General features: G+C 42.3%; 1 pseudogene across 1 annotated transcript; it reads right to left on the reverse strand.

Annotated features, from left to right (window-relative positions):
• Window positions 1-2767: 2767 nt before the first annotated feature.
• LOC147637681 (putative GTP diphosphokinase RSH3, chloroplastic pseudogene) lies at window positions 2768-6211 on the reverse strand (annotated as a pseudogene). Its single transcript, XR_015266071.1, has 2 exons — window positions 3590-6211; window positions 2768-3493 (listed from the first exon to the last, which is right to left on the reverse strand). The product of XR_015266071.1 is annotated as a putative GTP diphosphokinase RSH3, chloroplastic pseudogene (transcript).
• Between the last annotated feature and the right edge of the window lie 5562 nt (window positions 6212-11773).

Consider the following 11773-nt stretch of genomic DNA (forward strand, 5'->3'; position numbering starts at 1 on the left):
CATAGAGTAATATTATTGTGGCAAACTAGGGCACATGGCAAAGGACTGCTATAAAAAAGTAGAATGACATTAAAAGTGAAAAGTTTCAACAAGGCAACTATGCATCATCTAATAAACAGGGAGGTGATGACAGAAGTGAGCAGTTGTTTGTGATGCAGCACATGGTCAGTTCCATATAACAGGATATGTGTCAAGATCTCAAGATACATGGTATGTGGATTCTGGTGCCTCTAACCACATGACCACTCATGCTGCTGAGTGGTTTAGAGATAGTTAGAAAATGAAAAAACCAGGTTATGGAGAAACAAGTGATGATACTACGCATCCCATTGTGCATGTTGGTAAAGTGCCATTGTCTATGTAGGATGTAAAGAGAATGTGGGGGAGAGGGAGAGCTTTAAACCCTAGCAAGCAAACACACACACACAAGAGAGAGCAAGACACAAGAGAGAGATGGATAGCTGAATTTTCTTGTATCTTCTTCTTCTCTACTAAACCAACATAACATAAAGATAAGAGTACACACTATATAGGTTAGTACTCAACTACTACAACATACAAGGGTCGGTCCATAATGTGAACCCGACTAAATGAGCTGGAGCTATAAATATGCCAATCTCTAGTAATCCAAAACGGTTGTCACACAGCCTGTCATCCCACTAGCCGCATATCACCCAATAATCTCACCAACCATGCCAGTGGTGTAGATGCAAAAGCTATCACCCATGCGGGTCGTCAATGTCCACCGTAGCACTAGTTGAGCTCGATATCTCAACACTCCCCCTCGAGCTCAAGTCCACACATTGCACTCCAAGGAAGCTCCTAAACCTGTGGAACTTCTCTATGTCCAATGCCTTCGTGTGAAGATGTCAGCCACCTGATCCTCTGTGCTGACATATACCAGATCTACATCTCCTACTAGAACCTTCTTCCTCACAAAGTGATAATGTACCTCAATGTTCTTCATTCTAGCATGATATACTAGGTTACTGGCCAACTATATGCTGCTCATATTGTCACAATATATGACAACTACCCTATCCACGGGCTCTCCCATGTCACCAAGTAGCTTCTGAAACCAAGCTACCTCACAAGCTGCCATAACAACACCCCTGTACTCTACCTCTGTACTCGACAAGGTAACTATTAAGCAAAATGCCATGAGGTGATCTCACCACCTCTATGCCCAAGAAATACCTCAACTCACCTAAATCCTTCATCTCAAACTTTTGCTTCAAAAGCATCCTGACATCATGTATGTCTGCATCACTATCACCAGTGATAATCAAGTCATCCACACAGATGACTAATAGCATGATCCCTCTATCTATCTTTTTTACATATGGTGAAAAATCTACATTGAATATCTAAAATCCAATGGTAACAAGATACTCACCGATCTTGTTTGACCATGCTCTGGGTGCCTACTTTAATCCATACAAGGCTTTGCGTAACCTACACACAAAATCTAGATGTGCATCACTCTCATAACTTGGTGGCTCATAATGTACACTTCTTCTTACAAATCACCATGCAAGAAAGCATTCTTTACATCCATTTGATGTAAAGACTAACCCTTCGCTACTATAGCCATAGTAATGACAGCTCTCACGGTTGTCATTCTTGCAACCGAGCTAAATGTCTCCTCATAGTCTATGCCATAAGTCTATGCATAATCCTTGGCAACCAATATTGCCTTGTACCTGCTCACTGAACCATCAGCATTGTGCTTGACTTTATTGAACGTCACCTTTCAAGCACACAAAAAGACAGCAGAGTCGGGCTTAAGCATGCGAAATATATGCATTGGGGTGCCCCATAGCCATGAAAGCTGCAAGAATCGCTCACACACACTCAAGAATGGCACACACACACTATCTCTGACTCTCTCTAAGAAACCATAGCCTTACACACACAAAGAAACCCTAAACCTAGGTTATATTAGGGCACACATAAGATAGGCATGAAATCACCTCTTCTTCATCCTCACCTTCTCCCTCCATAGCTAGAAAGAATTAGCACACAGAGAAGCAAGAACCAAGAAAGAGAGTTTGTGCCAAATTCAAGAGAGTTGAAAAGAAGTCGTGCATGGGTTGATAAAGGAAAAGTTGGTTGCAACTTCCCACACCTCCCAAGATCACACGTCCTCCCTCTTTCCTCTTTTCTTGATTCAAATTTGAAAAACATTACATCCTTTTAGACCTTAGGCTATGGCTTCAAATGTGTACAAGGACTATGGCTTGACTTGTCAACACAAGAGAGAGTTTATATGCTTTGGCTTGTGATATGCGGACCCGCTAAATTGCCAAGCATTTACAAAGTTGGGACATGCGTACAAATCATACAGCAACAAGTGTATGTCTAGGCTTGGATACAAAATAAACATGGGATAACATCATTCTTATTTGAGAAAAGCTGCATCTTCTTAGCCTATTTGATGTCAAAATTGGAGGCTATCATTCCTCCCACACTTAGCTTGTGAGCTCCCGCGAACAAAATATCGATGAAATTTCTCCCTTTTCACATACTTAATCACTCCTTCAAAAAACTCCTCAAACTTCATCACACCTCTTCAAACTCCTCACTTACTCTCCCCTACACTTACTCCATACTCAATCAAACATAGAATGAGGTGAAAAATCAGCAACACATCCCCCACAAAAAACCCACAAACATCCTATGGAAATAATAACAACTCTCAACTTCAAACACCAAAATAATCCCCATCAAAAGATCATAGTTTCATAGCTCTCCCTCACTCAAAATCTGCATGAAAATTTGCTTCAACCTTTATTCGAATCTTCCTTTCACGACCTTGATCACCAACACTCCCTCTCAAGGGAGAGAAATGGAATATCATCCATGAAGTCACCATTGCAGTAGGAGTAGGGCTCCCCCTCAAAGGAGAGTTTGTGGTTTGGGCATCATCAATAAAACCATCATGGATAACCCTGCAAGTAGCTTCAGCACCATAAGAGACATGAACATCATGTTGGACATCAGCATCTTGTGAACTTCCCCTCCAAGAGGGAAGAAGAAAATCCAAAGGGATCATGTCAAGCATCAAAATAACACCATAATTAGAATCGGCATGACATTTGTGTTGATAAAACAAGAAAGGCTTCACAGCTACAGCACTGTAAAGAAGACCCTCGGTTGTGGAGCTACGACGATGTAGAGGCTATAATTTGTGCATTGTAATAGATTTACTTATGGACAGGAGCAGCAAGCACGACCCCAACATAATCATCATAGAAAGGTTCACCAAAAGATATGATTTAGAGGCTATAATTTGTGCATTGTAATAGATTTACTTATGGACAGGAGCAGCAAGCACGACCCCAACATAATCATCATAGAAAGGTTCAACAAAAGATATGATAAATGGACAAGTCTTACTAAGGGATTGGTTGACATGCAGCCGAGTATTTGCCCTCTTTTCCAAATTGATTTGCAATACCAGGGTGTATGGCCTCACAGGCATCTTTATCATCTACATGTATAGGCAGCAGTTTGATTACTTCATTATCATCTTCAAGAGCTACAAATTTAGCGCCCTCACTTTCTTGATGGGCTGCAAGCTCAGCACCTTCTTTGTTTATAGGGTCTTTGCCCTCTTTGCCCTCTTGAAGCTTTCGAATCTGTTCGATCCCCTTTATTTGCAGCATGACCCTTACTCTCTCTTGCCTCGGCAGGCTCAGGAGGTTGCCGATCTGAATCCTTGCTCTGTTTGATTGGCTGATCATGATGATGTCTATCCACATTCGTGGGTCTACCCTCCTTGTCTCCTCCATCAGTTTGTCTGCTAGCCTCTTTTGTTAAACCCAATCTGTCAACAATAGCATGTACAGGCATCTCCTCGTAATTTTCCTCCTTCGTTTTATCACTGTGCTTTCTGTCATCTTTCCCTCTTTCACCTCTCTGCTTGGCAGCAGTAAGAATATCATATCTTTGCTTGTCATCCATTTCTTTTGTATGCTTTTGTGCATTGAAGCTCTCCTTTCTATCCTTAGGTCGTTCATCTTGAAGACCTCCCCATCTCCTTTCCTTGCTTTTATCTCTACGCTTGCTATGTCTGTTCCCATCATCTTTAGCCTTTTCTCTATGCTCTTTCTCATCCGTCACTTGATCATCTCTGTATTTTCCATCTCTGTCATTAATATTACGTACCTTCTCATCCTTACCTGCAATTTCTGTATGTTTGCCATTATCCTGTGACGGCTTCCCCTTTGTCTATCATGCCTTTCTCCTTCATCCATATCCTTGCCATCCTGCTGCTTCTCAACCCTTCCTTTCTCACCCTGTGGCTTGATAACTCTAACACCATGGTCCTCTTCTCTTTCACTTTTCTTTTTCTCATACTTGCCCTTGGCATCTGCTACATGATCCATCCCTGAATCATCTCTGTGCTTGCCACCATTATCCTGTTCTGTTTCTCCTTTCTTTTTATTGTGCTTGCTCTTTACATGTGCTGCATGCTCCTCTCTGTGTTTGCCGAGCTTCTCCTTCTCATCTCTTACGATTTCCTCCTCGAACTTACCGCCTCTGTCCTTCAGCGGGCCTGATACTGAGGTCCATAATTCTGATAGCCCGTAGTTTGCTGCTGTGCTCCATACCCTGTGCCGCCATATCCAGACACTCCATAGCTCGGCTTGCTGATGCATCTCTTTGGTTCTAATCTGAAATTCTAAAGGAAATCCATCATCACCCTGAACTACTCTATGCAAAGACTGATACCCATTGGCCTTGGGCTGCATGATGTAGTCGTTAATGCTTGCAGAAGTCTGTGGCCACAGCTTGTGAACGGTTTTGAGAGCTGTATAGCAATCCTCCTCATTTGTCATAATCAAGCGCAAGCCTTGCACATCATAAACTTCATCAAAATTCCCACCCTTCCTTATCATCTTTGTGTAAATGCCATAGAGGTTTTTACACCTTCCACTCAAATCATGATACAAAACTCCTTCCTCAAGGAGTGTGTTCTCCAATTTGTGGATGGATTCCATAATTGTTGTTTCCCTAAACCCCCCTGTTAGCTTTGTTGCTAATTTCTGATGTTCCTAAGGTTTTAGATGCTTAAAGCACAGATCTTCCAGTTCTGCCTTCCAGCTCCATATTCCTAGCCTATTGGCTAGAGGAGCAAAAACCTGGAGGGTCTCCTTTGCTATTCACAGTTGCTTGTGTTCAGGCAGTGCTACCAAAGTTCTCATGTTATGCAGCCTGTCAGCAAGCTTGATAAGAACCACTCGAACATCTGCCATAGCTAGAAACATTGTATGCAGTCGATCCGCCTCAAGAGTTTTGCTTGCAATGTCATTATCCCGTGCCAACTTGCTAAACTCGCTCAATTTCGACACCCCTTCCACTAGGTCTGCAACCTGCTTGCCAAACATCTCCTGAAGCTCCTTGTAATCAGCAGCAGAGTCATCAACTATGTCATGAAGCAACCTTGCTGCAACTACTACTTTGCTTGCACCTATTTCTGCTAAAATCATTGCAGTCTCGACACAATGAACAAGATAAAGATCACCAGTAACTCGGTACTGACCATGGTGGGCCTTTTCTGCTTCTGGAAAGGCTTTAATGACAAAGGGATCTTTGAAAATTTCCTGGTAGCCTTGAGCATCAAGTAAAATGTCTTCAGCTGTTCGCCCTCCATGCACTGGTAGTGATTCTGACAGTTTTGCCGATAATCTTTGTAGCTCTGCAAATGAGCCTAGATGCTCTTCTGGCATGCTGCAAGGACCTCTGAATTCCTCTCTCCATAAAAGAGACTGCTGTAGATCTGCTGATAAGGAACAAAGTCGAATGGTGCTCCCAAGCTGTAGTTAGATCTGCTGTGTGTTTGCCGTATCCCTATCTTCGTTGATCTCCAGTTTCTCCATCATTATTCTCCAATGATGCCGTAAACCCTAGATGAATTTTCTTCCTTTTTCCTTGCTGATGCCCGAAACCCTAGAAGGCATCTGCGAGAAGTCCTTGCGTGGCTGCTAAGGCGAGGTCGTTCCCAGACTACCAATCCTTCTTTTTCTACTGGCGGCCAGAAAACCTCAAATTCTCTCTCTCCTTCGCTGCACCCAGACCCTCTCCTTCGCTGCACCTTCATGTCCATCTTGCTCCTTTCTTTCCTTCAAGGCCGCCTCCCTCCTCATTTGAAGCTGCTTCTTGCAAGTTCCATGGCTAGCCCCTCCCGAACGAATGCACCAAATGAACGTCACCTTCCAAATGAACGCACCAAATGAACGTCACCTTCCAAGCACACAAAAAGACAGCAGAGTCGGGCTTAAGCATTCGAAATATACGCATTGGGGTGCCCCATAGCCATGAAAGCTGCAAGAATCGCTCATACACACACTCAAGAATGGCACACACACATTATCTCTCTCTCTCTCTAAGAAACGATAGCCTTACACACACAAAGAAACCCTAAACCTAGGTTATATTAGGGCACACATAAGATAGGCATGAAATCATCCTCTTCTTCATCCTCACCTTCTCCCTCCATAGCTAGAAAGAATTAGCACACAGAGAAGCAAGAACCAAGAAAGAGAGTTTGTGCCAAATTTAAGAGAGTTGAAAAGAAGTCGTGCATGGGTTGATAAAGGAAAAGTTGGTTGCAACTTCCCACACCTCCCAAGATCACACGTCCTCCCTCTTTCCTCTTTTCTTGATTCAAATTTGAAAAACATTACATCCTTTTAGACCTTAGGCTATGGCTTCAAATGTGTACAAGGACTATGGCTTGACTTGTCAACACAAGAGAGAGTTTATATGCTTTGGCTTGTGATATGCGGACCCGCTAAATTGCCAAGCATTTACAAAGTTGGGACATGCGTACAAATCATACAGCAACAAGTGTATATCTAGGCTTGGATACAAAATAAACATGGGAGAACATCATTCTTATTTGAGAAAAGCTGCATCTTCTTAGCCTATTTGATGTCAAAATTGGAGGCTATCATTTATACACCCACTTATATCCAATTGCCTTATTTTTCTTAGGCAAAGACACTAACTCCCATGTTGCATTTGCATCCAGTGCTGCCATCTCCTCATCCATGGCATCTTCCCCTTATTTCCAATTGCCTGCTCAAAGCAAGTGAGATCAACCTCCTGTATTGCTTTTACCATGTAAGTATAATGATGGGCTATATATCCATCATATCTCAACCTGTCAATAGGGTATCTAACCCTCATAGACCTACGTACACCTGGATCACTGCTAGGTGTTCTCAAAATAGCCCTGTTTCTTCTTACACCAGGAGTAACCACAAACAGAATGCCAAGCTCCTCATGAAGGCTCTCCTTAAAGCCACTAGAGTCACCATCCACATATGAGTGACCTGCTGACAGATCAGGCACAAAAGATTGATCTACCTTTTCCTTCCCTTTCCATGATACATGTGTACCTGCATCATTCCTCAACCTATCTGACCATGGGCTAACATTGGATCCACTGCTCGAGGACTCCCCAGGTCCACTCAGCACCTGTGATTACTGCTCTACATGTGGTGGTGCAACATCAGCACTTCTTACATCTGCATCTTCTGCTAAATTCACTACTGGTGCATACCAGCTACTCATCTCATCGAAGACATCTCTGCTTACTCACATCTCACGAGTAGTAGGGTTATAGCATCTATAATCTTTTTGCTCTATAGCATAACCAATGTAGATGCATTTCTCTACCTTTGGATCCAACTTTGTTCTCACTTCATCAGGAACATGTACATATGCATTTCTCTACCTTTGGATCCAACTTTGTTCTCACTTCATCAGGAACATGTACATATGCAATACACCCAAACCCTTTCAAGTGAGACACATTTGGTCTTATGCCTATAAACTTCTGTTCATCGGGAGTCATACCATGAACAACTGCAGTGAGTGTCCTGTTCATAATGTACATAGCAGTTGCTACTGCTTCTTCCCAAAATTAATGTGGCATATTCTTTTCAGCCATCAAGGCACGTGCCACTTCTGCAAAGTGCCTGTTTTTCGTTTCTACAACACCATTCTGTTGCGGAGTATACCTGCACGTAAACTGCCTCTTGATTCCTTGCTTTCTCAAGAAATCGCTGAACTCATTGGAGAAATATTCTCCCCCACCATCTGATCTTAGGCATTTTATTTGCATGCACTTTTCCTTGTTGACAAAGGTTTTAAATCTCTTAAAGTGAGGAAACACCTCAGTTTTTTCCTTTATAAAATAAACCCACACTTTCCTAGTGTGTTCATCAATGAATGTAACATAGTACCTGCAACTTACAATTGTTGCAATCTTGGTCGGTCCCCATACATCTAAATGTATGACATCGAATGGCCTTGCAGTGACATGCTTTTCATGTGGGGAAGCATGTTTGGACTGCTTTTACCAAGTTGGCATGCTTCACATACCTTATGCATACCGTCAACCTTAAACTTTGGCAAACGTGCCAAACAATATTTTGGGCCTGCATAGACTTCAGTCACTGTACATTCACTGGTAGGACAATACTCAAGCTGAATGCGACCTTCAGAACAAAATGAAAATGAACATCAATGTGTTTGGATCGTCCTCGAATAACTGGATTTTTGGCTAAAGCAATAGCACTCTGTGAGTCTGAGTAGATGAGTGTCGGAGTAGATGAACATCCAAGGTGATTCAGAATTTGAGAAAGAGCATCAGACTTCTTAGGTAAGAAATAAACCCACGATTTGCGAGAGAAGTCATCCACAAGAAGCATATAATACTTGGATCCACCAAGCGATTGTACTTCCATAGGTCCTGCAAGATTAGCATGAATAAGCTCAAGTATGCGTGTGGCCCTATGAGTAGCCTCCTCTGGAAAAGAAGCCCGATGTTGCTTTCCTTGAGCACAAGAAGAACAAATATGATGGCGAGGTTTCTGAAGCTTTGGTAGACCTGTAACCATGTCATGTGAGACAAGATGTTGCAAAGTAGCAAGAGGAACATGGCCAAAGCAGAAATGCCATAGATCACTATCTTCATTAGAAACAAGTGCTTTAGGAGAAGCAAATAATTGATGAAGATGAGACTCATGTGGTGGCAACTGTGCTGTAAAAGAGCTTACATGATAAAGCCCAGCATTTTGATAACCATGTGCCACACAAGAAAGTAACTGTCTATCAATGATTTCAATCACTTCATCATCAAAGTAAACCCCAAGACCTTTAGAAGTAGCCTTAGAGATAGAAAATAAGTTGGCAGACATGCTAGGCACATGCAAAACATCATGTAAGATAGCATCTCCAAAAGAAACAACACCAATTCCAATCACAGGGAGAGACGAAGCATCACCCCAATGTGTACTGATGAAGAGATAGACTTATAGTTTTCCAATAAGGAAGAACTATTCATCATGTGAGAGGTAGCACCACTATCGGCAATCCACTCATCCACAGTATGCGTATCAAGATCTTTGATTACCACAAGTGATGTGTCACATGAAGAAGTAGAAGACATAGCAACATATGCAATCTTGGCGTTACCGTCTTCCTTCTTGTCTTTGTTTTTGTCGTGAGAAGATGATGTAGAAGAACCCTTAGATTTGGATTCAAGTTTTTTTTGAAGAGCTCCATAAGCATAAACTCTTCATAAATGCAAAGAAGAGTGAGTTCTTCTTATCAGAGATACATTATCTTGGGCATATTGTGTCCAAAGATGGAGTGCGGATGGATCCTGCAAAGATTGCATTGATCATTCCCCTTGCCTTTGCCTTTGCCCTTGCCTTGGCTTACAAAAGCCGAGTCCTTTTTGTTTTGCTTGCGAGTAAGGCACTTATCATGAAGAAGACCCATAGTCTCTTCAAAGGAAGGGAAAGGAACTCGAAGAAAGATGTTATCTTTGAACGATTCAAAAGAAGAAGGCAATTTACCAAGTAGCTTGTGGACCGGATTGCTTACCAATGTACCAAACTCTTCAAGTTGCCGCTTAATTCGATTGAATTCTCCAAGCTTCTCCACTATGTTGTCGGATTCGGAGATAGAAAGCTTATCCAAATCTTCTTCCAACTTAGCCGTCTTAACCGTTGAAAGTCTTCCATATTGCATTTGTATAGCATGCCATAATTGTTGAGCCGTACTCCTTGTAGAGAGAAATTGAGACACAACCGATGTAGACATGCCATGCACAAGTAAAGCTTTGGCCCGTGCATCCATATAGGTTTGATATTGAGAAGGCACCATATGAGGAGAAGTGATTATAGACCACACCCCGGTGCTTTCCAAAAGAAGTTGCATAAGCAAGGACCAAGTGTGGTAGTTGTTTGGGGTAAGCTTTTGTGAATCGGAAAGACTTGGAAGGCTCAAAGATTGAGTGAATGGGTTAAAGGACTGATATGATTGAGTGGGGAGAGGAGTAGTAGTGGAAGTAGTAGAAGGAGGAATCATAGTAAATGAAGTTGCCATAAAAGGCATAGATGATGTAGGGGGATATACCATAGAGGGCATAGAAGTATGTGGATAGGAAGGCATAAAGGACAAAGAAGAAAGAGTGTATGGATCCATAGAAGGTAATGGATACGACGGAAAAGAGAAAGTAGAAGCACCTACCGAAGAAGGAATTGCACCAACTTCCGTTGTAGTAGTTGCCGGTCCAACCGTCGTAGGAGATGTAGGATCCATAGTATCTTCAAGTTTGCCTTTTTCTTTTGGAGTAGAGGACTTCCGAGATCCCATAGGGAGTGGAGGGTGGGAAAACACAAGAGAAGAAGTGTCGTACCTCCAAAAAATGCAGCCAATAGATGGGCTGTCCACCAAGGAAGTATCTCCAAAATATGCACAAAGTGCAAAAACGCAGCCACAAAACGCAGCCGATATATGAACCAATAGACTCCGTAGAAACCACCAAAAGAGGGCTGAGAATGCAGCCTTAGGTAGAAGGAGTATGGAGGAGTTGATTGTCCACAAAAACGCAAACACAAAGTGTGTAGCAAAGTGGAATTTTCAGCCGGTAGAAAGGTGTAGAAAAGAGAATGAATATGTACCTCAAAACACCATGAAGAGGGCTGAAGTTGATGATGAAAACGCAGCCAAGAAATCTCTCCACAAGAAGCCTCCAAAAAAACGCTACCGCATGTAGGGAAAACTAGTTGGCAATGTTTTCACCGCAAGTAGAGTTGTAGGAGTCGGATTGAAGTGCTTTAAAAACACACTTGTAGAGGATGGTAAGGGGCTGGTTTGAAGCCTCTTGCATCATTGAATGAGTGCAAGGATGATGAGTAAGGGCTTCTGCAAAAAACACAAGCAGAAATTCTGCATGCAGGCAGTCTGCGAAGAATAACTCAAAAACGGTGAGGAATTTGTGAAACAGTCTGCGAAGAATAACTCAAAAACAGTGAGGAATTTGCGAAAACTTTCATCTGCAAAGTTGTAGACCACAATGATTCCAATAGGTCTCGTGGGCACAATCCTAAAAAATGCATCCGTTTAGCAGATAATCAAGAATGAAAAAAAGCAATTGAAAGCGGGGTTGTTGAAGAGGACTAGAGATAGAGAGGAAGAAGGATAAGGAGGCTCTATGTGCACCACCACCTTGCTCTGATACCATGTGAGAAAGAAGAGATGAGAGAAGAGACAATGTACTCAAGAACTCATCAATGAACCACTAGCCAACTTCATTAGAAATGAACTACAATGCCTCATATATAGGAAAGTTCCTCCACCCTTTCCTCCACCCAAAAAGTGTGTAAATAGGAAAAAATGGAAATGAATGCTATAAATCCCAAAAATGCCTAGAGGCTAAAGAGTGTGACACCATCTGGAGATGACA

Source organism: Cibotium barometz, chromosome 6, assembly GCF_041138505.1.
Source record: "Cibotium barometz isolate CiBa-2024 chromosome 6, ASM4113850v1, whole genome shotgun sequence".
Lineage (NCBI taxonomy): Eukaryota > Viridiplantae > Streptophyta > Polypodiopsida > Cyatheales > Cibotiaceae > Cibotium > Cibotium barometz.